The following is a 27,272-nucleotide window of genomic DNA, read 5'->3' as shown; positions in this document are numbered from 1 at the left end:
GCTAAGTGTGCTGAAATAGGTCAAGATAAGGATCTCCTTATGCTGTGTCCTGCATTTTCATTCCAAAACAACCATAAAGTATAAAAGCCTACACTTCATCGAAGTGCTATTTGACAACAAGCCTTGCATAGGAATGTAGAAGAAACTTTCCTCAAAGCGAATAAGTTGGGCAAGTCAGGAGAGAGTAGTTCATGTTTCACTCAGTCACTTTGAGGGCTTAATTTAATTCACTGGATGCTTTACAGCCAAGATGTCACCTGCTTGCAATGTTTTGATGCATAGACTGCCAACCTGTGGCTCAGGGGTCACACATAGCAGGGCTTATGGCAGCAGGAGGGATGCAGGTGGTGCTGTGGGTTAAACCACAGAGCCTAGGACTTGCTGATCAGAAGGTTGGCAGTTCAAATCTGTGCAAGGGGGGAGCTCCCGTTGCTTGGTCCCAGCTCCTGCCCACCTAGCAGTTCGAAAGCACGTCAAAGTACAAGTTGATAAATAGGTACCGCTCCGACGGGAAGGTAAACGGCGTTTCCGTGCGCTGCTCTGGTTCGCCAGAAGCAGCTTAGTCATGCTGGCCACATGACCCAGAAGCTGTATGCCTGCTCCCTCAGACAATAAAGCGAGATGAGCGCCACAACCCCAGAGTCGGCCATGACTGGACCTAATGGTCAGAGGTCCCTTTACCTTTACCTTTATGGCAGGAGGAGGAGGCGGACCTGTGCTCCTAGCTATGAGATACAATTGGACTTCTCCCATCTCTGTCTTTTATTGTAGCACGTGAAACCTTGCTTGCATAAATCACCCACAGGTATTTGTTCTCCAAGTGTTCATGTCTCCTCTGCCCTGTGCATCTGCACTCTGTGGCACATTGGTAAACTGGATTTCTATGTGTTGTGGCAGAACAGGAAGCTAGCTAGATGATGCCATGTTCTGCAACACAGAAACAAAGCTACTGTGATGCAAATTATTTCCATGAGCACAAACTGATGAGAGGCCAGCATGTGCTACTGGACATGGGATGCGCAATGTCTCACCACTTATTTCTTGTTGGTTGGAGATTTGATCCTTCCACAGTTGTGCTAATCCCTTTGAAAGGAGGATTTCTTCTGTACTAAATAAGTGGAACACAAAGGCAGCAAAGAACTCACAATGAGAAACAACATCCAGGAGAGATTCACATAGGGACAGTAAGTGGCCATTAAAAACATTTTTTAATAATAATAATTTTAAAAACCCTCCTCTAAACTAAAAATCTAATTTCATTCAGGCACCTAAGTTAACAAATGAATATCACATTTTGCATCCCAAATGTTGGTGAGAACCTTTAAATTTGTTTGCAGGAAAGACTTCTAATCTAAACATCTCCAGATTTTTTGAATATTAAGTTCAATATTTTACATCAAAGGAAAAAGGCAAACATTTTATGTTTTCTTTTTCTTCTTCTGACATATAAAATGGAGATCGTGTTAGTGTACACTCTGCAATTTGTGTGTGTCAGGGTCTGGGCAGAGGAGGAGGAATGGTGGAGACCACCTCCCCATCCTAACCCTTCCAGGGAGGAGGAAGAGGAAGACAGTATAGATTTACAACAGTGGTTTGCGGGAGGTCACAGCTCAGAGGCAGATGAGGGGGAAAGTTGGGGAATCATGGGAAAGGAGGAGCAGGCAGAGCCGGAGCAGCAGCTGGCTGACACATAGAAAGCATTCCAGACCCACCATCTCCCAGAAACCGGTGAACCTTCAAAGTAGGAGAACAAAGAGCTCAAAGACAGATGGCACTTAGCAGCACCCATAGAAGAGAAGATTATGATAATGACAAATGAGAAAGTGGGAGAAAAAGAGGGTGGAGGTTCACTCAGGACACCACCATTATCCAAGAGGCTAGGTTCTATAGCCTCTCACTGTAAAGTTTGAAATAAAAAAGGACTGTAATAAACTTTTCCTTGTATTTATACTTTCCTGGGCAACCAACTGGGAGCTGCTGACAGCACCCTGACAGTGTTGTGTGTTTTGGTTGGCATTTAACAGCATTTGGATAATTGTTTTAATTTATTTTTACCTGCAGAGAGCTTTTAAGATGGGTGGAGTGCAAATCTTTTTTTTTTTTTTTAAGTCAGATGTGACCAAACATTAAGAAAAGTAGCACAATTAGCGAGGAATTCATCGATTGCACCATTGCAGCAGCAGAGACCTCTCCCGCCCCCGCCCCCCATCAACAAGTTAATCATGAATTGCCCAGAAGTTCAAGCAGGAAGTTCAAGAGAAGACAAGAGAGGCATGCAAATTGTTGGCTTTAATCATTTGCAACACACACTGGTAATGCAAACACAAGATTTAGAGGGCAACACAACAATTCAACAACCCACCACAAGTGCAAAGGCACCACAAGAAGGGTACTAGCAAACAGTTCAAAGCACCCATGATGCTATTCCACCAAATAAGAAAAGCCTATACAGTGGTACCTCAGGTTACATACGCTTCAGGTTACAGACTCTGCTAACCCAGAAATAGTGCTTCAGGTTAAGAACTTTGCTTCAGGATGAGAACAGAAATTGTGCTCTGACAGCGCAGCGGCAGCAGGAGGCCCCATTAGCTAAAGTGGTGCTTCAGGTTAAGAACAGTTTCAGGTTAAGAACGGACCTCCGGAACGAATTAAGTACTTAACCCGAGGTACCACTGTATAGTACAATCTCTCTCTTTGAAACTTGATTTTGATTTTACTGTAGTATTGCTGCCATCTTCTTATACTGGTTTTAGGTGTTGTATTTATTGTACAGTTGTTTTTATGTGTGTTTTCCTTTGAAGAGGCACACATTTGTGTGTGCATCTACAAGAAGGCAGTTTCTGCACATGCTGTAAAGGGAAATGAAGGGCAGATGGGGCTCGTCAACCTGGGAAGGTAGCCCATCAAGGAGAAGGAAAACTCTGATCCTAAACCTCTGCTGCCTTGCGGCTATACTCATTTGTGAGAAAGGCTTTGGGAGTAAACCCTGAGGAACAATCCATACGCACTGTCTTGTGGGACATCTTCAGGAGAAGAGGCGAAGGAGTAAACCTATGGAGTATCTACAGCAGCACAACTGGACACTTTCATCTGTCCCAGCCACAACAAAACATGTCTCTACAGCCACAGCGGGCTCTGTAACGCTCCAATCATCTGACTTCATCTGCAAAGGTGCACTCCTCCATTGTCTACCAAGACAGAGGGATGCCAATCAGATTATCATTGAAAACTCCCAAGTTTTCTTCTATCTCTCACAGCTCATGAAGAGGCTGTTCTACCTCCTCTATATCAACACCCATAGTCATTCCACAGTTGTCCCCTGTCCCATCATTTTCCTCTCAATTTTTTGATACTGGTTGGCCTGATTTAATAACTGTGTTTACAACTGCCACCCAGAACATATCAGATCACTGGATCTCCTCTTGATTTATTGTTAAACGAATGACCAATGACGCAGAGAAAAGAATCCAATAAAAAACTCCTATGCTTTTCACAATGCTATTCTGAGTTCAGACTTTCCATTTAATTCACCATGCTCACCTTTTCCTGGAAATGATGCTGAGAAAGTTTATTTGGCTTTTTAAATTACTGCTAAAACCTAAACCTAAACATTTAAGGCTGCAATCCATCAGCGTGGGACAAGTCTCTTAATAACCTGGTTATCTGCCAGTGCATTTGCACCATGCTGACCTTGCCAATACCCATCTCCTTCTCCCAGTATGTCATAGCAATGCTGGTGACAGGAAGTCAGGTAAGTACTACTGCCCTACCCTGCCTCTACTGCATGTGGAGACAGTAGGCTAGCTTGGGGGTTGGGGTTGGACTGGGTCACATGGCACATCGAACTCTGTCCTCTAACATCCTGCCAGTGCTACCCATTCTCCAGCATCTGCTTCCTGAGCCAGTTATCTCCCTCAGCCTAATGTTAATGCCAGTCCTGCTTTGTGTATGTGCCCCACAAAATATTTACTTACTCTGCTAAATTTGCATTCTGAGGTGCTTATTCAGGAAGAATTATATGTGATATTTTTATTCAGTCATCCGCTGGTAACATCTCTCCATAATTTCTAGGGGAAATTCCTCTGTGAACATAGATGTGGACATGATCTAGATCAATGAATCAAGCAAACCTCATAAACAACCTGTCATGAACAACCATTTTTCTTCATGAAAAGTCCAGTCCACTGATATTTCAGTGACTGAGGCCAACACAATAACCCTTTAACTGAGGGAGGAGCGGTAAATTAAATACAGACGGCTTTAGAAATAGACTGGCATGAGGTAAAAATGCCCAGCCTAAACTGAGATTGATGGACCCAACATGGGGTCACTGACTGAAGTGCAATACTGTTGCCCATATTACTTACTTTTCTATGACCTGAACATGGGACTTCATTTTTTTATTATTAGAAAAGGGAGAAACGACAGTGTAAAGATTATAAAAGATAAAACAACATATCATTGTTCAACAAAAATACGTAAACTGATACCCGCATGTTCAGAGAAATGTTGTGATGGACATATGTGGCTTGCAAGGATTCTAAAGATGACTGGTAGATTTAAACAAAGGAAATAAAGCCAGGCTAGTAGAAAAAGAAAATATAATAATAATAATAATAATAATAATAATAATAATAATAATAATAATAATACATTAGGAAAAGAGGTAGGCTCCAGCTTCAGGACTGAATTTCATACATACAGTAGATTGAAAACTGAATGGGCAGGTGTTGCATTTTCATGTATAGCAAAGTGGTCATCTGATTGTTCAGTGGAGAGAAAATGTTTGCACTATACACTGAAGGGTGAATGGAGAAGTTCCCAAATAAAGTACACAGCTACCTATGGAAGTTTGTGTTTGATTTCATTTTTCTGGTGTCTCTCTAACGGCTTGGGTTCTTATGACCAGCTTTACAGCAGACATCAGCGCCTCCCTTTCATCCCCCCCCCCCAGTTGTCTTTCATAGATTGCATTGTCATGCATTTTAGCATGGATTTCCATCACATCAGTAAAACTAGCAGCACGTCATTGCTGAATAATGGAGCACAAAATGTTGGGTGCAAATAAATGGCACACTGAGTTGAGTGAAAGCTTGGATCCTTGGAAAGGGGTACCTCTTTGCCCCAGGCCCTCAGCTGAGTAGATATCTGATTATTCTGCTTTGCTGTGCCCTGGAGATTTGTGCTCCTGTTTCATTATTCTGAAATTGGTAGGTTTTGTGGTTTAATTTTATGATTGTAATTGTACATTGCACTTACTTATAGTGTTTTGGTATGCCACCCTTGGACCATTTGGTGAAAGGTGGGCTGCAACCAACCAATGGTTATTTCAATCATTTTTTCTGGAAATACCACAGTGTGTCTTGGTTAACATTTATTTTAGGAACTGCAGTAGTAAATCAGATGAACATCGGAATGTGCAATTGAATGCACATAAAAATATGGAAACTCACCATTAAATTCTATTTCATGCACATCTCAGAGGCGCTTTTCCAGATGCCATCCTTTTCTTTCAACAGAATGCTCGTTCAGATGCACATCATGCCCATTCACTAGCTGGAGTGTGCAAAAATAAATAAATAAATGTGCTTATAGAAATCATTTGAAAATAGATTCTCCCATTTTTCTCCAGTAAGCTTGCTCCAGTGAACTAGTAGCGGTAATCAGAAATGAATCAGAGACAGACGAAAAATAAAACAAATTGGAAAGATTTATTTAAATCAAAGGCCAGAAATGATGAAAGTATGCAAGCAATGAGTGAAACATGAAAATGGAAAAACGTATGAATGAAGTATAAGAGAGGAATTTATATAAATGAACAAATATTAGATTGTTAAATAAAAATAATGAACAGCTACCAACAAAATGGGTCTTTGAGAAGTGTCCACTGCCTTCTCATTTGATAACGGATAATGTCCACTGCCTTCTCATTTGATAACGGCCAGTTAAATGTTATCAAAGTGCCAACTGACACTGAAATTATTTTCTTGCAAACCTGAGTAAATAGTACTAGAAGTATCAGTCCTCCTGCAGACCTTGTCCTATCTGGCTGATGACAGAATGTAAGAGGCCCAAATGCATTTCAAATGAGCAATTTTTTGTACATTGTTCGTTCTTAGTGGAGTACAAAAAGACTTTCCCCTTGCAAAGGAGAGCTGCACCAGGTAGCTTTGTTTTTAAATACATCTAGTTTTTACACCTACTTTCTGTTCTAAGATATCATGTTTCACAATTGCTATTGTCATGTTTGTAGGTTGTAATTTTATATGTAGTTAGGCAGCACGTTATGTACTGAACACTGAAGTTTTAAAAGACTGGGACCTGGCAATGGATTGCAACTCATTGTAAGGAAACTTGGTGATAATGTCTTGTTGTGCATCACCCCAGTCTCTGAGCGGTGCAAGATTCCAGGTGTTCCTGGGTTTGTGTTTCCTTTGGGATGAGGCACAGCAGAGACTGTGGTGTTTTTAGCGATGGCTTATTTACACATATATACAACCTGAGCCTGTGACATAGCTGTCAACATTCCCCCTTTTTTGCGGGAAATTCCCTTATCCCAGCTCCGTTTCCCGCTGCTTCCCGCTGCTATCCCAGATTGTTAGATATCCCGTAGACTGTCACCAGGACAGGTGAGGCTGCTGATCCCTTATTTTCAAATCTGAAAGTTGACAGCTGTGGCCTGTGATGGACAGGTTCACAGCCCAAGACGTCCCCCATAGCCACAGCCTTGGATTCCAGCAGAAATTAGGCATGGTTCTCTCTTTCTCTCTGCCTTTCCAGGCTGCAGCTTTACTTCCACCTTCTAGCTCACATGACTTAACTCTTCACTCTGGCCTTTTATCTAACTAACAGACAGTTGGTTTCCGATCGGAAATTTTTCTGGTGCTGGGCAGAGACCCAAATGTTTAAATATTTGCTAATGTGTTTTGCTATTATTATTATTATTATTATTATTATTATTAATCAATCAGCCCCATGGCTGGAACCTATCCAGGTAATTCTCTCATACTGAAATTTATCTTTTGAACTCTTTTGATTACCTCAACGGCCTAGTTCTAGAAATTCCTGTTTTCAGTCTAGGAAATGGTGAGCAAACATTTGATGCAATGATAAAACAGGACCTTCAAGATTCTTAAAAAGTTATCTGAATTCTCTTCACTTTAAATAAGGATCATTGCAGAGCATATTCTTAACCAAAGAGGTTTAAGTAGTTCTAATTTCCGGCTGTGAGGCAGGAAGGGGGAACTCATGAACTTCTAATAACCCTGTTCCCTTCTAAATGCAGATACTTACCCATTTTCACAATCCAACCTTTTGGGGAGTGATATAAAGTATATCATGTTCATGGTTATACATAGAAAAGGGGTCAACCAGTTTAGTACTACTCCTAACTAAAATATTTACTTTATTTGCTTATTATACACTGGTTGTTCATCATAGACTCCCTACAAGGAGTTCTGGTGTGAACAACACAAGAAAATTCCAAGGCAGAATCCCAGGAAGGTAACTAAGATTAAATCTGCTTCACTTTAAAGGCAGAGCTACTTTAATGACTGTTAGACCAGGGCTGGGGAACCTTAGGCCTTCCAGATGTCACTACACTGCAATTCCCATAGTGCCTATTGGCCATGATGGCTGGACCTGGTGGGAATTGTAGTCCAAAAAAAAATCTGGAGGGCCAAACGTTCTCCAGCCCAAGTTATCTTTCATCTTTTTAAAAAGTAGGCATAATCTGCCCTCTTTTTGAAAAAGTTCAGAAGAAGTACTTTGATCATAAAAGAGAAGTTTTGCCCGACTTGAAGCTTTCTAACAATTATCTGTGTCCTTCATTCACTGGCTAAGGGCAGACATTTTCCTGTATGTCCCTCTTGTGCAGGGGTCAACAAACCTTTTCAGCAGGGGGTTGGTCCACTGTCCCTTAGACCTTGTGGGGGGCCCAGGCTATTTTTGGGGTGGGGGGAATGAACGAATTCCTATGCCCCACAAATAACCCAGAGATGCATTTTAAATAAAAGCACACATTCTACTCATGTGAAAACATGCTGATTCCCTGACAGTCTGCGGGCCGGATTTAGAAGGTGATTGGGCCGGATCCGACCCCCGGGCCTTAGTTTGCCTACCCATTCTCTTGTGTGACATGAGATCCTAAGCTGAAGGAAGAGGATTATGCACCATCTGAAGTTGAAACTCTATTCTTACGGGAAACAGAGGGTGAAATTTAAGATTGTACTGCTGCTAATGGATTTGCAACCTGTCTGAGACTGCTTGGAGCAGGCACTGCATATATGAACCAATGTCTCCATATGAAGAGTGGACACAAAGGTGTTGCAAGGATCCTGGCAGCTGCAGAAAGGTTGCCATGATCACTTGAATTGCAACTGGTGTGCCAGTAGCTTTCATACGGAGATGCTGCTAGAGCCAATGCCTCCTCATAATCTCCATGTGGTCGTGTGGAGCCTGGTGAACATATTAAAGTACATTGTCCAGATCAGAAATGGCAAGCAGACACGCAATGGGCCAGATCCACGACTACCCCCCACCAAACAACTGTGTCACACCAAGTTTTAATCAACTTAATCAAGTTTTTTTTTTAAAGAAGATTGCTCAGAGTTTCAGTAGCAAGGAAAATAATTTTGCATCCCAAAACTGGGAGATGCTCCACACTTTAATTTCACTCTTAACTGTCAGCAGTCCTTTACCTTTTATAAGTCCAGTCGTGGACGACTCTGGGGTTGCAGCACTCATCTCGCTCTACAGACCAAGGGAGCCGGCATTTGTCCGCTTCTGCAGACAGTTTTTCCGGGTCATGTGGCCAGAATGACTAAGCCGCTGCTGGCGAACCAGAGCAGTGCACAGAAATGCCGTTTACCTTCCTGTCGGATTGGTACCTATTTATCTCCTTGCACTCTGACTTGCTTTTGAACTGCTAGGTTGGCAGGAGCAGGGACTGAACAACGGGAGCTCACCCCGTCGTGGGGATTCGAACCGCCGACCTTCTGATCAGCAAACCCAAGAGGCTCAGTGGTTTAGACCACAGCGCCACCCTCATCACTCTTAGGAGTGGCTAAAAAAGCTCTGGACAATCGTTTCTGGAACAAACAATGGGATATACAGTGGTGCCTCGCAAGACGAAAAGAATCCGTTCCGCGAGTCTCTTCGTCTTGCGGTTTTTTTCATCTTGGGAAGCAAGCCCATTAGCGGATTAGCGCTATTAGCAGTTTAGCGGCTATTAGCGGCTATTAAAGGCTTAAGGGATTAGCGGATTAGCTGCTAAAAGGCTATTAGCGGCTATTAAAGGCTTAAGGGATTAGCGGATTAGCTGCTAAAAGGCTACTAGTGGCTTAGATCAGCTGATAAGCGGTTTAGATCAGCTGTCAAGCGGCTTAGCGAACAGCTGTTAAGCGGCTTAGGGGCTTGGGGAAAAGGGGGGGAGGGAAAAAAACCCCAGGAATCGCAAGGCATTTTTGTCTTGCGAAGCAAGCCCATAGCAAATTCGTCCTGCGAAGCACCTCCAAAACGGAAAACCCTTTCGTCTAGCGGGTTTTCCGTCTTGCGAGGCATTCGTCTTGCGGGGCAACACTGTAATTTGCTTTCCATACAGGTTGCACAGAAAGGCAATGGGCCACTGCTAATCTGCCACTAGAGGGCACTCTCATAGGAAGCACACACATTCATCAGGCTCTATACACATAAATGATGTTGCCTTAATTATATAATTGTGCACCACAATTGTGAAACACTTACTGCTGTTGACATTAGGCAGGCACCCTTAATATTTTTTTAAATATTGCTGATTAGTTTAAGGTCAGTGGTACCTCGGGTTGCAGATGCTTCAGGTTACAGACACTTCAGGTTACAGACTCCGCTAACCCAGAAATAGTACCTCGGGTTAAGAACTTTGCTTCAGGATGAGAACAGAAATCACGCAGCAGCGGCAGCAGGAGGCAGCAGGACCACCATTAGCTAAAGTGGTGGTTCAGGTTAAGAACAGTTTCAGGTTAAGAACGGACCTCCAGAATGAATTACGTTCTTAACCTGAGGTACTACTGTATTTGTTTTTTAATAGTTTTGTAGTTTTAGCTGTGTTTCATCTACAATTATGTACACCCATGTGAGAGGTTTGGGATTGCTTCATCAATCTTTCTAAATAAATAAATTAAATAGATATATGTGGCGATGCCTTTATTGTTCAACCAGAGGCAGTTGGACTGCACAGCAAAGCACACCATCCATTTCCCAGAACATTGGCTAGAAAATGGCATCACCCTCAGAATATAGAAGCTGGCTATCCCCAGTCTACATTGTTGTCCCCCATTGTGTGCAGCAATGAAATTTATTCTCTGCATTGTGTTAGCGGAGTGACTCATTCTTTGACCTTACAGAGAAGCTAAAACCCTGTGATTCCACGGTCTCTAACAATGAGGAAAAGCCCTCCTTTGCTGATAATGTGATTAAGAGGTGAGTATTCTGGGTGAGGCTGTGAGCTTCCCACTTTCTAATCACTCCTGGCTTCTCGCTGTACTGCTTTGTGCAGTGATCTGGCCTTCAGCAAACGTTTGCTGCAAAAGATTCTTAATGCACTTGAAGATAAATTGCCCTGTATTTGCTCACCTTGCTACTGGGTGAGGCCCCTCTGTTTGTCGGATTCAGTTTTCTAAAGCCTCTTATCAGGATATTTTGCTTTTCCATCTGATGCCCTTTATAGAGTTGCTCTATTCTCATAGCCTAACATACTCAGTTACCAAAAAATAGCAATGTGTGTGTTCATAGTTCATTACACTGATGAGTCACTCGCTCCTTTATACATTAGCAATGTTCACCGACAGGATATAGTTTAGAAAATTAGGAGATCCAAATCCTTGTCTTTCTTGAAACCAGTAGGACCCTATCTAATGTCAGCCAGTTTGCACAGCTAGATGATTGGGTTCAAAGTGTCTGAGGCAAAGCCTACAGGGTCTTTTCCTTGTCAAATCTCAGCACTTTTACGCCCCACCGACTTCAATGGGAGAGATTTAAACACAAGCTTAACTCCAGGACTGAGCTGAAATATCGGGCCCCACATTTGCAATGCTCTCGTCAAAACATGCCTCCTTTTTCAGCAATAATTGGAGGGGGTATGTATTGTAAAACAAGTCAGAGATGTTCTACTACTTACCGTAGCTGAAGAACAGGATGCACTTACTTTGATTTGGTTTCATGAGGTTGTCACATGGCCAAATCTACATAGCATGCTGGCTCCATGATTCCTTATCGAAATGATCACATGGCCAGCTATTTGATGTGGACTTGGACCCTAGCAGGTGTGCAAGTGGTGGGGGTGGGGGGGGACTTTAACCCTTTACCCCCATGGTGGTCCCAATGTAGATCAACACACACCCTTTACTTAAAAAAAACCTATTCACACAATTACTAGTTTGGTCCTCACATTCCAGTATAACATCTCAGGGGCTTCTTCTATACTTTATGACATATATTTTCTCAGTTTCCTAGGAAGTTACTTCTTATGTTGTTTTCTGATTAATATAGCAAAAGTAGATTCACAAAGTTATACACAGGCCTTGTGGTTGCTGATGGTTATCAGTGGTTATGTACCAATAAAGTCCGGCATTAAGACTAGGATAGGCAGATGCAGCCAGCGGCTAATAGTTCCTGCTGCCTGCTATCATCCTCACCCCCAGGCTGTACACCCCGTCCCTTGTAAAAGACAATTGCAGCAAAAATTTGCATCCTCTGGGGAAAACCTCCTGCTGTAGAATTATTGTGGGAAGGATGTGACATTCAATTTATTTGCTTATTTATTTTAATGATGTTAGAGACACAGCTCTTCATTACATAACCGGAAGACTATGGACATGATTCAGTTGCTGTTAAGTGACTCTGAACCCCATTACTCAATGGGAATGTTAAACACATGTTTCAGTTTCTCCTGTTGAAAGCTATGGAAGTCAATGGTACTTACTTTTGCTTCTATTTCTCAGCTAACAACAGTCTCAAATACTGCTGCATATCTTTTATTATACTTTCGATGTGTGAAGTGTATTGTCCCTCACAATAGCCCCGCATAGTATGTCACCAATATTCACAGTGTGAAGGTGGCCATGGAAAATGAAGCTACAAGGTGGCGATCCGCAAAGACAGTTCCAACGTCTCTCTGGAGGACTCTCCTTTCTTCCAACAAATAAACTGAAACTGAACTGCCAGGAAAGGGGTAGGATGAGGCTACGTTCCCCTCATTCAGCCTCTGACCTGCTCATTTTACAGAAGTGGAAACCAAGATTGAATGGGTGATTTGGCCAGGGTCACACATTGAGTCAACAGTGGTGGGGCTGAGCTGTGACCTTCCACACCCAAGGACAGTTAACAATCAACGGGACCACATGTACTCCTCTGTCATAATGGGTTACTGACACCACAGTACAATAAAACAACTAAGGACACACAGGTACACGCTGCCTGCTTGATTTTTTTGTTTTGTTTTTGATGCAAACTTCCCCATCCATCATCCTTTATATTATAAGCTCTAGGTTGGTCTTAGACAGTGCCCCAGACTTTTCTGTCTTCTGAAACTTTACCCCCATGGCACTCAACTTCTGCCCCTTTTTAATTTGTGTTATGTTGCTGTGTTTGATGGAAAATCCTCACTGACTGCCTCTTAATGAATTCAGGGAGGGTGACTCCAGATGGTAAGTATTTCACAGGAGGTATTCTTGCACATACTGGAACTTTCCATTTGCCCAGTTACCTAGCACCTCACCTAGCACCACAAATCTACTTTGGAAAAGAATCAGACTTCCTGAAGTTTGGAAAGTGTCTTGGAAATAAACAGAAAACAATGGGATGCACAAAGGAAGCTAGTAAGGTGCAATTAGTTATTACAGTGTTGGACTAGGACCTGGGAGACCAACGTTTGAATTCCTGCTCAGTGAGAAAACTCACTGGGTGACCTTGGGCCAGTCACAGCCTCTCAGCCTAACCTATCTCACAGGAGATGGTGGACTCTCAACCCCAATGAGATTTCCACTACAGTATACGGTGGCTTATTTTCAGTTACAAACAACAAAAACTTTTAAAGTAAAGAATGTTCTGAAAATCCCTAGCTAGCAGGACCAGTGGTCAGGGATGATGGGAGTTGTAGCCCCAAAACATCTGGAGGGCCGAGTTTGCCTATGCCTGTTGTAAACTGTCTAGAAAAAAAATGTTACAGCTGAGAACCAATGATACCTAACATTCACTAACATTAATGTTTTGTGAGATGTTTTTCTTAGCTCATTAATAAACCTGCAAGAAAGCTGTCCTTGGTGGTTTGTGGCAACCTACTGACAGCTCCCTCGGTCTGTAGAGCGAGATGAGCGCCGCAACCCCAGAGTCATTCACGACTGGACTTAACTGTCAGGGGTACCTTTACCTTTACCTTTTTAAGCAAGCAGACAAAATTTTACACAATAAGAGATTTGAGCCAGAAGGGATTTATTGAAATGCAGTATTGTCAACAATGGAAATGACAGCTGATATTTTAAGAAAGCCTTTGACAAAAGAAAGTTTTGAGAAGTTACGTGCTAAATTAAATTTGATTAATTCAGATTAGGCACAGTGAGAAGGGAATTGTAAGAAAAACACTAATTTGATCAGTAAAATGTCTGGCATCTGGTAGCTGGGGCTTTTGTGTTGTGCTCTGGAATTGGCCTCTCCCTTTGGGTGTTCAGTTCAATTCAGTTACAGAGACCAGCAGTCATTCTTGCCACATTCTTGCCTCATGATGTTATTTTCGTTTTCCTCAGATAGTATGTTATTGTGTTACAATCAATGGTGCCAACTTGGGCCCCAGGTTATGAGTGCCCAATGGCACCCACGACATAACATGATGTCATGACGTTGTGACTTCATTACATCAAGTTACATCAACATCATGCAGCGGCACTTCTGAGGCCTGGCAGGACCTCCGACACAGCTTTTGGTAGAAACTGGAAATTGTGTTGGAGCCTGCACTAGACCATTCATCTATTTAAAAATGATGATGCATCTTACTACCCTTATTTTCTAATATTGACTAGGGTAGAAGACACAACCCAATGGCAAAATTCAATGCATTTCTAGGATATTTAAGGCTACAAGTGTGTTTTTTTCCCCATAAGAAAAATAGCAAATGGCAACTGATTGAAATTTGGAAGCTTTGTGAGGAACAATTTGTAACAACAGCCAAGAAGGACTACCCCGTACACAAAATTATGTTTGAATTTTGCAATGAAAAGTATGTCAGTGGGAAGCTTTGAACTCCACAAATTTCATGACGATTATGGGTGATTTTTATTGTGTGCATGCATTCTTGTGTTTTTAATATAAGGAATATAAACACAACTATCATCACTGATCAAATGTTTACAATGCCACTTTACTCCTTTGCTCTCACAGCATACAAGCAGTGCCAATTTTTGAACAAACATTGACAATGAACTGCTTCAATGAAGTTCTCCCTCATTAACTTCACCAAATTTGCCTTCATTGGTCTCAGAGGACAGGAACCAAAGAGGCTCAAGCAAAGAGCTTGAGAATTTTGCCAGAATTTTGCCAGAATTTTTTTGACTTCTTCCTGTGCACAGTCAGCTCACATACCACATTGCATGCTAGTTTTGGAAAAAAACAGCAACCCTCAGTTTTGAACTTCCACTTAGCCAGAGCCCTCCTTGGTTCACAGCTCTTTGAACCTGACTCGTATTTCAAAATTTGATTTCTCCTTTTGGTAATATTTCTGAGAGCCCGAGATTATTTTTTAAACGACATGCCACAATGAGAAAGATACAACAAAATTGACTAGATATAATGCACTTCTGATGTATGTATGCTTTTCTAACTACTTGTCCATTATGACAAAACTTACATTTCTATTCCCCCTGCAGTCCGTTACAAACCTGCTCAATGTATATCACTATATGAGACCTATTCGAGCAAAATAAAACTACAAGGGAAGAATATTTTTCAAAATCTAGCTTCATTAGGTAATGGTTCCCCATTTCCCCATAGTCATAATTCAAGGTTTGGTTTTGAAAAACAAAAGGAAATCTCTAAGACCTTTAATGGCTTGGTCCCTTCATGCTTTGCAAAATACACACACAGTTTCAGGTGCCATAAATTATTTTCTCCTTGGCAGTTTTAAAAAGTAGGTTGTTACATTTACAGTTTCAATGGTAAAATGGGGATTTTAAATGCCTGCTTATAGGCAAAGTGAAGATTCTGATCTATATTAGTGGTCCGAAGTATGGAATAAGTTGTAATTCTGGATTAATGAGCTGCAATAATGGATTAATTGGTAATAGATGGTTTCCCTGTGACCAATGATAATAGATCCATTAAAATGTAGGATGGTCAAAATTACTCACTTTTTAAAAGAAATCAATTCTGTGCCACGAAGGCCTAATGATGTCAATGGGAATATGTCAAAGGCCAGAAGCTTCCCTGTAAACTGCCCTTCCCAATTTGGAAAGGACTTTCTCTACCAATCTCTACTCTGCATTACTTACCAGACGTGGAGGGGCATGTGCTCTAGAGAGACATTGGAGACTCCTGTGCATGTCTGGCTCATCCAAACATAATGAAAGCTGCAGTGCTCAAAATGCCCAGATGCCCTGGATATGTCGGGCATGCACTTGGGGGGTTCTCTGCAGCCTGAGCCCATGGCTTCCTGAACAGGACCCTCTCTGCTCCTCTCTACGGGTGGTTTATGTAATGGAAAGTGCAGCCAAGTAGCAGAGAGAGGGTCCCATCCAGGTCAAGAGCCCTAGCATGTTTCAACTGATATCATAAAATTCTGTGTTCATATAACTTGTCTTCAGCTACCAAGAAAGGTTGGTGGGAGATATAGGAAGTGTGCATTGAACAAGCTTTATATTCCAAACAATAGATTTGAGTATTGCAGTGTTCATAAACCCAGAACGGGGATTTTTGGAACCTAGACTCATGACCATGACTTGACTACAAACTTCATATGAATACTCAGCAACGCACTTCTAGGCTCTTTCTGTGCATTTTCCCAAATACACAAAGTTCAAAATGAAAGAAGCTCTGGCCTTAAATTGACTCATCTTGGTATTCTTAGCACTTTTGTTTGCAGATCAGATTATATTTCAAATAAATGTGACAGACAGACGTATTTCTCTCTCTTTCTGTTCATTTATGACTCATGCAAATGTGGGTTGTTTCCTTGTGTTGTAACATCAGTTAGTTATTAATATCAGTTATGAAAGACCACCTCCTTTCCTTTTTTGCGGAAAAGGAAATTCCCCTTGACGTCAGACGTCAGAATGGTTTTTTTACTAAGTTGTGCCCATGTGAAGCCGTGAGTACTAACAACAATATTAAACAAGGATATGATGCAGCCTACAATACACATAGGCATGTCCTGGAATTTTGGCACCAACGTTCATTTATCTTCATTCATCTCTAGCTGAGGTCCTCTGTCGTACAATTCTTGCCAGATAAAGAGTCAGAACTGTGATGAGACTTCCTTCTAGGTGCAGACTAAACAAATGGTGGTGGTGGAAAGAATGTCAGAGATTAAGTACAGACAAGTGAATATATTTGGCAGCCCCCCAAGTGACTGCCCACTGAAGCATTTGAGGCTACTGTTAGATTGACCGTGGGAATTCTGTGGAAATGCTCATTGTAGGTTTCACCAGAGGAGGGGGATGGAATGGCCATCGCTCATAAGACTCCTTGAAAAATGGCAGTTGTCATTTCACAAATTGCAAGAGGAGCACATGTACAGTTCACACACTGTGGTCCAGTTCACTGGTGCCTCCAATGATACTCCACTTCAATCCACCGTGCCCAGTTATCAAAACGGTTCTATAACAGTTCAAACCTCCCAACAGAATAGTCCCTAGGGATACCTAGGTTGTTGTTGTTTGGGGGGTGCTCTTTTTTTAGGTGAAAGGTTCCTTAAGCATTACCTCCCTGGAGAGTAATTCCACAAGCAGGGGGACATCACAGAAAAGGCCCATTCTTGTGTTGCCACCTTCTGGACCTCTCATGGAGGAGGCAGATGAAAAGGGCCTCAGATGATGATTGCAGGTCAGTTCATATGGAGAGGAAGTCCTTGAAATCTTGTGGTTCTCAGCCATTTAAGGCTTTATAGGTCAAACCCAGCACTTTGAGTCATCTAGGAGAGTACCATTGTGATTTGCCACAACAGCTTGAAGAGCTGTTTAAGCTTAGAGTGGGGGAGGAAAGGAAATCCCAGCAACAAAAATTGGTGGTGGTGCAGGTGCTTTCCCAGCTACTTTGCCCAGGATGCCTCACTCTAATATTGGATCAAATCTGTGTGCATATATCTTAATGACAGCATAAATGTACTTCTCTCAATTTATTGGCTTAGGGCTTGTGAGCCCTTTCATCCTCTGTGTGTGTAATATGGCTTTGAGAGCTGTATGTTAGTACAAATATATATTTAGGGTAATCTTTGATAAGTCTCAAAACCAGAAGCCCAGGTGGTCATGTTGTATATATTGATAAGCTGAACAGTCACTGTTCCTTACAAAGAAGAGTTGTGCTGAGCCATTAGTAGCTTGTGAACACACATGAGATAACGCCAATAGATATTGCTATTTTCCTGATAACCATTTGCCAGAATGCAGCAGAGAACCAATTTGTGTGGGTAGTAGTGGTAGCTACTCCCTTTCACTCTGCAGTGGGACTTTTGGGGGCTGGGATGAGGTACAAAATTGGCCATTTCTGCCTACAGCAACTGGTTGATACATCTTGGCGAGCTAACAGTATAGATTCTAAGCATTTGGCAAATAGTAAGTTAATTTAAAGGGACGCGGGTGGCGCTGTGGGTAAAAGCCTCAGCGCCTAGGGCTTGCTGTTCGAAGGTCGGCGGTTCGAATCCCCACGGCGGGGTGCACTCCCATTGCTTGGTCCCAGCGCCTGCCAACCTAGCAGTTCGAAAGTACCCCCAGATGCAAGTAGATAAATAGGGACCGCTTACTAGCGGGAAGGTAAACGGTGTTTCCATGTGCTGCACTGGCTCGCCAGATGCAGCTTTGTCACGCTGGCCATGTGACCAGGAAGTGTCTCCGGACAGCGCTGGCCCCTGGCCTCTTAAGTGAGATGGGCGCACAACCCTAGAGTCTGTCAAGACTGGCCCGTACGGGCAGGGGTACCTTTACTTTACCTTTAAGTTAATTTAAATGCTTTCAGATGAATTATCAGGAAACTTATGTATTACCGGTAAGTGTTTACCCTGCAATCATAGTGTGTTGACTTTTCCCATGTTTCTACAGAGAAAGGAAGTTCTGGGTTGATAAGTGCAGCCTTGGTCTTTGTCTCCAGTGCAGAAAAACCAAAGATGCTAATAGGATGTAATAATGTTACTGTTTCAAAGGCTTAGTGTTTAATGATTGATGATAAGCAACAGATTTCACTTTCAGTCTACTGTCATTTGAGAGTTAGTGTGGTCTAGTTGCTAGAGCAGCTTTCCCCTACCTGGCGCCTTCCAGATACCTTGAACTACAGCTCCTATCAGCATGCCCATACTGGCTAGGGGTGATGGGAATTGTAGTCCAAACCATCTGTACAGCACTAAGTTGCCAAAGGTTGCACCAGGGTAGAGAGTGGCCAAAATACAAATCCCAATTCAGTCATGAAGCTCACTGGATGATATGGGATCAACATCTCAGCTTAACCTACATATTTGAGTTTCTCAGCCTATCCTACATCGCACAATTGTTTTGAGGATAAAAAAGGAGGAGTGAGCCATCTATGTCACCCTGACTTCCTTGGAAGAAGTACAGATTGTGTGTGTGTGTGCGCGCGTGTGTGTGTGTGTTTTATGGGGTTTTTTTTGTGGGAGGCAGTAGGCTGTACACCAATACCCTTCTAACCCCTGGATCCAGCCAGTGTTAAAATATAAGCCTGGTTGGCTTCCTGATGAGGTGATCACCTGGGTGACAGGTCATTAAATCCAATGATGTGGCTATGGGAGAAACAAGACCATCTTGGGGCGTTGACGCTGTGAACCCCTCCATTGTAGGCTGAGGTTATATATGTGTGTAAATAAACCATGTATACAACACACATTCTCTGCTGTGCCTTATTCCAAAGGAAACACAAACCCTGGGTAAGCACTCACAATCCCTGCAATATCACACCACTCAGAGATTAGGGTTGTGTGTGTGTCCATCCAATCTCTCTGCTGGACAAACAGCAGAAGGTAACTATGGCTACCAGGTTTCTGTGTTCCATAACTCCATACCACTATGGGACAATCTTTCTCTTATTCATTAGGCATATTTGTGTTGTTTGTACCCCTTGTATGAAACAAGATCTTCTTAATTATATAGTTGTAGACAAGTGGGTAGAATTTTAGTGTGTGTGTATACTTTACAGATGATATTTTTTATTGAATCCCTTTTCCTGGTATCACATGTCATATTAAAGCTGGGGAGATCTGGGATCAAACTTTTACTGAAAAGGTTGCAACCACATAGTTTGACTCACAATCTGAGTAATCGTTGAACCACTTGCAAGTTTTGTTCAACAATGAACAAACTCAATTAAGTATTCAATTCATATTGACTTCAAGCAGGAGGAAATGGCCATGGGAATTTACCCCAGGAAGGCTGAAACTTCGTAACCAGTTGCAACTTCAAATGCAAGAACTGTTGTGGATGATGGGGGTGATTAAAAAATCAATCCTCCTGTCAGACTGGGAATATCCCCTCACTCACCCAGTTAAGGATATTCCACCATTCTTCAGCAGAATTCCTTTTCTTTTAGCAAAGTAAGCAGCTCACATACATGTCAAACAAAACTTTAATAATAAAGAAAATTGTAACCATAGGTGCCAACGATAGGGGGCCCTGGGGGCCTGGACACCCACAATTATTATTTTTTTGTGGATGCTCAGCACCCACAATGCAGGCTCCAATGCAACTTCCAGTTTCTACCAAAAGCTGTGTCGGAGGTCCTGCCAGGCCTCAGAAGTGCCGCTGCGTGATGTTGATGTAACTTGACGTAATGATGTCACAACGTCATGACATCATGTTATGTCGTAGGTGCCATTGGGCACCCATAACCTGGGACCCAAATTGGCACCCCTGATTGTAACACAATAACATACTATCTGAGGAAAACGAAAACAACATCAAGAGGCAAGAATGTGGCAAGAATGACTGCTGGTCTCTGTAACTGAACTGAACACCCAAAGGGAGAGGCCAATTCCAGAGCACAACACAAAAGCCGCAGCCACCAGATGCCAGACATTTTACTGATCAAATTAGTGTTTTTCTTACAATTCCCTTCTCACTGTGCCTAATTTGAATTAATCAAATTTAATTTAGCACGTAACTTCTCAAAACTTTCTTTTGACAAAGGCTTTGTTAAAATATCAGCTGTCATTTCCATTGTTGGACAATGCTGCATTTCAATAAATCCCTTCTGGCTCAAATCGCTTATTTTGTAACATTTTGTCTGCTTGCTTAGAATGTGTATTTATCTTCTCTGATTGCACCAATTTCAGACAACTCTGATTGTCTTCCATAAGCTTAAGGGGTCTAGAATCCGGCATTCCCAGATCCTCTCAAATCTGGTTAAGCCATTGTGCTTCTTTCCCTGCTTCTGCAGCATAAACATACTCTGTTGAAGAGTAACACTTGCAGGAAATACAAATGCTTCTGTTGAAGAGTAACACTTGCAGGAAATACAAAGAACTAGAAAGAATAGACTCTATTGCAGTTGCCCTATCTTATCCAGCAAAGAATATTTTGTTAGACATAATCAGCTGGCAAAAATGCAAAGATAAACCAGAAACAGTAGAATAGCTGCCCTATCTTATTCAATATTGAATATATTGTCAGACATTATCCAGAGTGCCAAAAAATCCAACGGCAAACCAGAAACAATAGAGTGTATAATAATGGCCCTATCTAATCCACTATAGACTATCTAGCTAAACATAGTCAAGTTGCCAAAATCATTCACCACTAACCAAGCAGGCAGTGCCAACCAATCAATAAAGAACCACCCCTTATTAAAACCCCTTATGGCAACTTTAAGGATGGGGCAAATTGAGCAATGACCTGGCACCCCACAATTTAGAGGACGGAGTCTTGTACTAAAGTCTGCTTGCTGCTTTTAAAGTCAGTCATTCTCAGACTGCCTTATCTTTAACTCAGTAGGATTGCAAGCAAACAAGCCCTTCCCTACAAAAACAGATAGAAGTCCTTTCCCCATTTAAGACAGGTCCATCCACATCAACTTCCTTGGTCGGGAGCTGTCCTTATGCCTTTTTTCCTGTACATGATAGCAATTTTTTAGGGTTTTGTATTGTTGTTTGCTATTTCTGTTTACATAGGAGAGGTAATGGCTTGTTTCAGTTTTGTTTATGACTTGCATTCGTGTATTTGCAGTGTGTTGACTATTAATACATTAGTCTCCATTCCAGTTGTAATAAAAATTGACCACAAGGAATGTACTACGATACATTTATCTATGCTTTCATTGCAACTTTGGGTATATAATCATTCTGCTGTGGTCTATAGCCAATCACATTAAATGCTGTTCTATTCATGTAAAGAATAAAGGGTAAATTTATGTCCAAGTTGCTTTCAGACCTTTAAGGGGCTCAGGGGCCCTCAACCCTAAGGCCAATACTGCGCACGGAAACACTGTTTACCTTCCCACCACAGCAGTACCTATTTATCTACTTGCACTTTTTGGCGTGCTTTCGAACTGCTGGGTTGGCAGGAGCTGGGACTGAGCAACGGGAGCTCATCCCATCACGGGGATTCAAACCACCGACCTTCTGATCGGCAAGCCCAAGAGGCTCAGTGGTTTAGACCACAGTGCCACCCGTGTCCCTTGCTGCAAACTAGAAGGCACCTTTACTCAGAAGTTACTCAGTAGTAGAACTCATTAAACTCAATGGGCTGTGTGATCTTGCAAGGGTGCTTGCAGCCACATGGTGGAATCCTACACATGTTTACATCAACCACTGGGGCTCACTCCCAGGCAAGTCTTTAGACTTTCTTTTTAGATGACGCAATGCACATGTATTTTGCAGATCGTTTCATTTTAGAAGTAGCCTTCATCCCTGTGTTGTATCTCCAGATGGGGCAGGGAGAGACTCCTGCCTGAAAGCATGGAGTGTGGCTGCTAGTCAGTGTAGAGTAGAAAACTGAGTTAGCTGAACCAAAGGCCCAACTCACTCTAAGGCGGCTTCCTGTGTTCCTATATGTGTGGGATAAGGCCATCATTTTAAACATTTGTCATATTTTTTTAAAAAAAATACTTAAGTAATCAAAATGTTTTCTTTTGGTTTGCTGACTAATCAGTTAAAATCACAAATCTACAAGAATCTACTAATCTCTTACTTTCACCCCACAACCAAAAAAGTAAAAGAGCATGTAAGTCCATCCCATCAACCAGAAATGTAGTAAAAAAAAAAAATAGAATCACCTGAGGAACACAAATAAGTTCTCTAAGAAATAAGATCAGTCAGTAATAGTTGTTCTTCCGGACGTTTCTGAAGAAATATTTGAACTGTCATCCTGGATTAAACTGGACAAAACTGCAAAGGCAGTCACAGTTCACGTTGACATAAATCATCATGTACATTCAAGCAGTGGTATATCTTTCAGAAAACCTGCTGAGCTACTTTTAATGCCTCCAGCTATGTCTGGTTGTTATTATGTCTTACCTATGATTGACTTCAGAGCCATGACCTAGGCCCATGAATCTTGTTTTCTTGTTTAAAAGCAGTGGGACTCAAGTAGAAATTAACAGTATGTAAACTACAGGAAAAATACTACTTGTGGAAAAATGCAGTGCTACATATTTCAAAGGCAAAAGAATTAGCAGCAGTTTCTGATATCTGCAACCACAGCCTTACCTTCATGAACAATCTTAAGCCATTCACTCTATAAGGACCCCCCCCCCCCCCGTGTCCTCTCCTCTGCTCTTTGAGATGTACTAGTAGGGAGAGTCAGTAGCCCTGCCTCTTGGCAGAGAGGTAGACTGAAAGGCAAGCCTCTCCCAGGCCTTCATTTCTAGGATTCTGCCTGACTTATTATTCATGGAGAAGGCAATTCAAATGCAGGGCTGGCCCAAGACATTTTGGTGACTGAGGCGAACCACAAAATGGTTCCCCACTTTCTGCCAGGGAAGAAGGGGTGAGTGAAGACCTACATCAGGAACATGGGGGGAATAAAGATCTACATTGGGATCTTCTGTCCCTGTGGATCCTGCTACCTGAGGTGGTCACCTCATCTTGCCTCACGGGTGGGCCAGCACCTTAGGGTGGTATCATGACCTCATGGCCTGACTCCCCTTTTTGGGGAGTGAAGCAATAACACTTGCAATTAATTACCTGAACCAGTGTGTGTGTGAAGGTGGGGAATAGACAGAAAGTTCTGTCTCCTCACTGATTCCTTCTCTTTTAGGTACTACTTGTTGGTAAAGTAATTATGTCCTGTCAGACTTTTTCTTTACTCCTGCAGCTTCTCAAAGTTCAATTAGCTAAAGCTAGTCAGTATGAGTTAGCATGTGCTAGTGTGAACATCTTGGCCCCATACAGGCCACGGTAAACCCTGCACTCAGAATGCCTTTGTTTACTTTGAGTAATAAACCTTAATTTTATTCTTACAACCAACAGTCTTACTAGTCTTTTTATTTCCTTATTTAATTACAATATATTTACCACATTTCAGCACTCTTCCTTAGAGATTCTAGTGCAAACCCCTTGAAACTCACATATTGGTCAAACACTTAAGAAAGCAGGTCAGGAGCCAAAGAACAAAGGAGCTTATCAATTGTTAACTGGAACTGGAGATGAAAAGAGGGACTTGCCCTGAGAGGTGGCCTGGGAAATCCCCACTGCGTCAGAAGCTTCAGGTAGGAGAATCTCATTCTGCCAGGACTTCTCCAATCTGAGGAAGTGGCATTGCAACACCCGGAACCTCTGCAGGGGTCAGCAAACTTTTTCAGCAGGGGGCCGCTCCACTGTCCCTCAGACCTTGTGGGGGGCCGGACTATAGTTTGAAAAAAAATAATGAACAAATTCCTATGCCCCACAAATAACCCAGAGATGCATTTTAAATAAAAGCACACATTCTACTCATGTAAAAACACGCTGATTCCCAGACCGTCCACAAGCCAGATTTAGGAGGTGATTGGGCTGCATCCAGCCCACGGGCCTTAGTTTGCCTACCCATGTGCTAGTGGAACCATGGTCTCCTTCTGCCCCAACACATACATTTTAAAATAAAATGGTTGAAGATTCAGGACAAACCAAAGGAAGTGGTTATGGATTTTGCTAGCATAAGACATGGTGATGGGTGCAGTTTAAAGGTAAAGGTACCCCTGCCCGTACGGGCCAGTCTTGACAGACTCTAGGGTTGTGCGCTCATCTCACTCTATAGGCCGGGAGCCAGCGCTGTCCGCAGACACTTCCGGGTCACTGGCGAGCCAGTGCAGCACATGGAACGCTGTTTACCTTCCTGCTGGTAAGCGGTCCCTATTTATCTACTTGCACCCGGGGGTGCTTTCGAACTGCTAGGTTGGCAGGCGCTGGGACCGAACGACGGGAGCGCACCCCGCTGCGGGGATTTGAACTGCCGACCATGCGATCAGCAAGTCCTGGGCGCTGAGGTTTTACCCAAAGTGCCACCCACGTCGGGTGCAGTTTAGTCAGTGTTAAAATGGAATTAGGCAAATGCACAGAAGAAAAGCTGCCAATGGCTACTAGTCATGATAGCTATGGGGCTATCCAGAGTGGAGGCAGCATGTCTCTTAATTTCAATAGCTGGAGAACTACCGTACCACAGGAGAAGGGTAGAGCCTCACATTTTGCTTGTGGATTTCCCAGAGTCATCTGGATCATCAGTGTGGGAAACAGGATGTTGAACAGTTGATCTGAAAGCACAGGGCTCTGGTGTTGTTGTTTTTAATTTGTTGCAAGTCACCTTAAGTGTATGTGTAGGTGGCATAGAGGACTTTTTATGATGCATACTCTGCAAAAGTTTCAGGAACAGAAATACAACTGCTTAAACTGAATATAATGGACCTATGGAGAATGAGCTTTTCACTTGGCTGGCTAGGCAAAAAGCAGTTAAAGCATGGTGAACAGCTATTTGAAACGCAAAGACTTGTGACTGCTGTTGACTCATTCACACATCAAGATTAGCCGTCTACACTAGCCTTGTTACTGCCTTATCTCTTTCTCAGTATAACTTTGTTCTGGGTTTGGGACATTCCAAGAAAATGTGGCTGTTTAAGATCTCCTTGATATCTTTTGAAATTATACTGGTAAGCAGGAAGCTAGAGCCTCAATTAGGTGTTGGGGGTTGAAATGTGTGTGGGCTGAAAACGGGATGGGACAGGGGCCCCAGGCATGCAGTCTCATATTTAGCATAAATTCCTATACAGAGTTACTAAGTTCAACGGAACCTGCTTGGAAACCTCCTTGCAATCAGAAGCCCTAATTAGTTGGGGTGTCTGGTTGAAGGGAAGTTTCTATGCATATTCAGCAGAACATGCTTAGAAACCCTGTGCAGACCTTTCTGCTCAACACATGGAGGTCTAAAAATATGTGGTGCTCATAGCCATAAGGTTTTGACATTTTGTTGGAGCCTTAGAGTTGGAGCCTGCCTGAAGCTAAGAGAGGCAAGTGGCACCAGAATGGAATCAGACAGAGGCAAAGTGGAACGTCCGGAGTTTGAAGGTGGTCAGGTTCTGAAACAACCAGGTACAGAACACATTGTGAGGGGCTGGTAAGCCAGATACCACAACAGGCAGATGTGGATCAGAGGCAGGCCATGGTGAATGATGGAATAGCAGACAAATGCCAGGGCTGCATTCTCTCATGGACATTTCCCCAACACTAGATCAAAGAGTAGAAGAGATCTTATAGAAGGTTGGTAGAAACCCTGCTGGCTTCCTAGGTATTATGATTCTTCTTGGACTGACTAGCTGTGATTTCTCTTCCTGCCAATGTCAGGGGGACAATGTTGTGACTAGTCAATCCCTGCCCCTGTGAGCTGTCCTAGTAGTGCCTGTGCTTTGCTCTCTGATTCTTTGACTCCAAACTGCTGGCTCCTTACATTATGTGAAGACCCCACCCAATCAGACTTCCTCTGTTCACTTAAATAGGGGATAATTGTGTTTATAGAAGGAATATATATGCTGAGCTGCACCTTCTTTAAGTGAATGAAGAAACTCTTGCATATGTAGAAGCAACAGAGATCTCACATGCATAAGGAAGCCACCCAAACTGAGTAAGAAATAAAAACAGCAATTCTATTTACAATGTGGAAGGATATCCACTTCAATGGCAAAAGTCAGAGCCATTATTTCCAGAGAACTTTTGCTCACTTGATTTGTTCCTGTTTCTTCTGTCTGCATGTTTTTTCTATCCGTAGGAGAATTCTATGTTTCTCTGACTTCACTTAATTCCAGTCTGAATGGATCTGTAGACAGTATGATAAAGACATGCACCCATTAAATTTAAAGCTCATAGACATACCAGTTTTGTAACATGTTTGTGAGAAACCTATTTGTAGAAGGAAGATAGCCAAGAGGCTGAATAACTGTCCTCATTTGACAATCTGGGATTTATGTACCTAGAAAGCTGTTGGTATGTATTTATGGAAAGGTTATGTAGACTCCAAAGACTATATAAATACTCAGCTGCAGAGAAAATATGCTTTGACACATTCACGTTTTATGTTCGTAACCCGAGGCAAAGGTTAGTAGCAAATATCTCACAGGAAGTACAAATTGCCTTGCCACACGTTGGTTAAAATGCTGTGAAACATAGGTTTCATTTCATTTCATTTTTTTATAAATAAACTGATTAGGAATTGGGCAACCTTTGCCCTTTCACCAGTATGGTGATGCATACTCTGGTTTCTCTTCAGATCACATAAATCTTTTGCCTTCTATCAGTATGTTGATGCTGTTGGCCCAACCAATTGATAACATGGGCAGGCCATCAAGTGATGTGCAGGGATCACAGCAATGGGGTTTTCACATCTTGACATAGCCCTAGTGTCGGAGACTGCCTTAAGCCATGGGAAAGGCTGGGGTGGAAGAAGAGAGGCAAGCATCATCAGAGGGGAAGTGGGCAGGCAAGCTCGAACACCAGGAGCGGCTGCGGAGGCTGCCTAGGAGGATCAATAGAGAGGGCAATCCATCTGACTCTGCAGTGTTCCTTGGCAGAACAGGGAGCTGGCAGACTCATCAGCAAGTGTTTAATTGGGGAAGGGCTGTAGCTCAGTGATAGA

At 42.5% G+C, this 27,272-nt stretch overlaps 2 long non-coding RNA genes across 2 annotated transcripts; one reads left to right on the top strand and one right to left on the bottom strand.

Annotated features, from left to right (window-relative positions):
• Positions 1-981: 981 nt before the first annotated feature.
• LOC310672085 lies at positions 982-26,446 on the bottom strand. The gene is made up of 4 exons (XR_014508388.1): positions 26,362-26,446; positions 24,835-25,001; positions 5,454-5,556; positions 982-1,108 (listed from the first exon to the last, which is right to left on the bottom strand). It is a non-coding gene; the product is annotated as an uncharacterized lncRNA (long non-coding RNA).
• On the top strand, positions 17,501-19,066 carry LOC310672087. Its single transcript, XR_014508390.1, has 2 exons — positions 17,501-17,816; positions 18,193-19,066. It is a non-coding gene; the product is annotated as an uncharacterized lncRNA (long non-coding RNA).
• Positions 26,447-27,272: the final 826 nt, after the last annotated feature.

Source organism: Podarcis tiliguerta (genome assembly GCF_965153285.1).
Source record: "Podarcis tiliguerta genome assembly, chromosome: 1".
NCBI lineage: Eukaryota > Metazoa > Chordata > Lepidosauria > Squamata > Lacertidae > Podarcis > Podarcis tiliguerta.
Note: the sequence above shows the minus strand (reverse complement) of the source record. Positions and strands in the feature narration are given on the sequence as shown.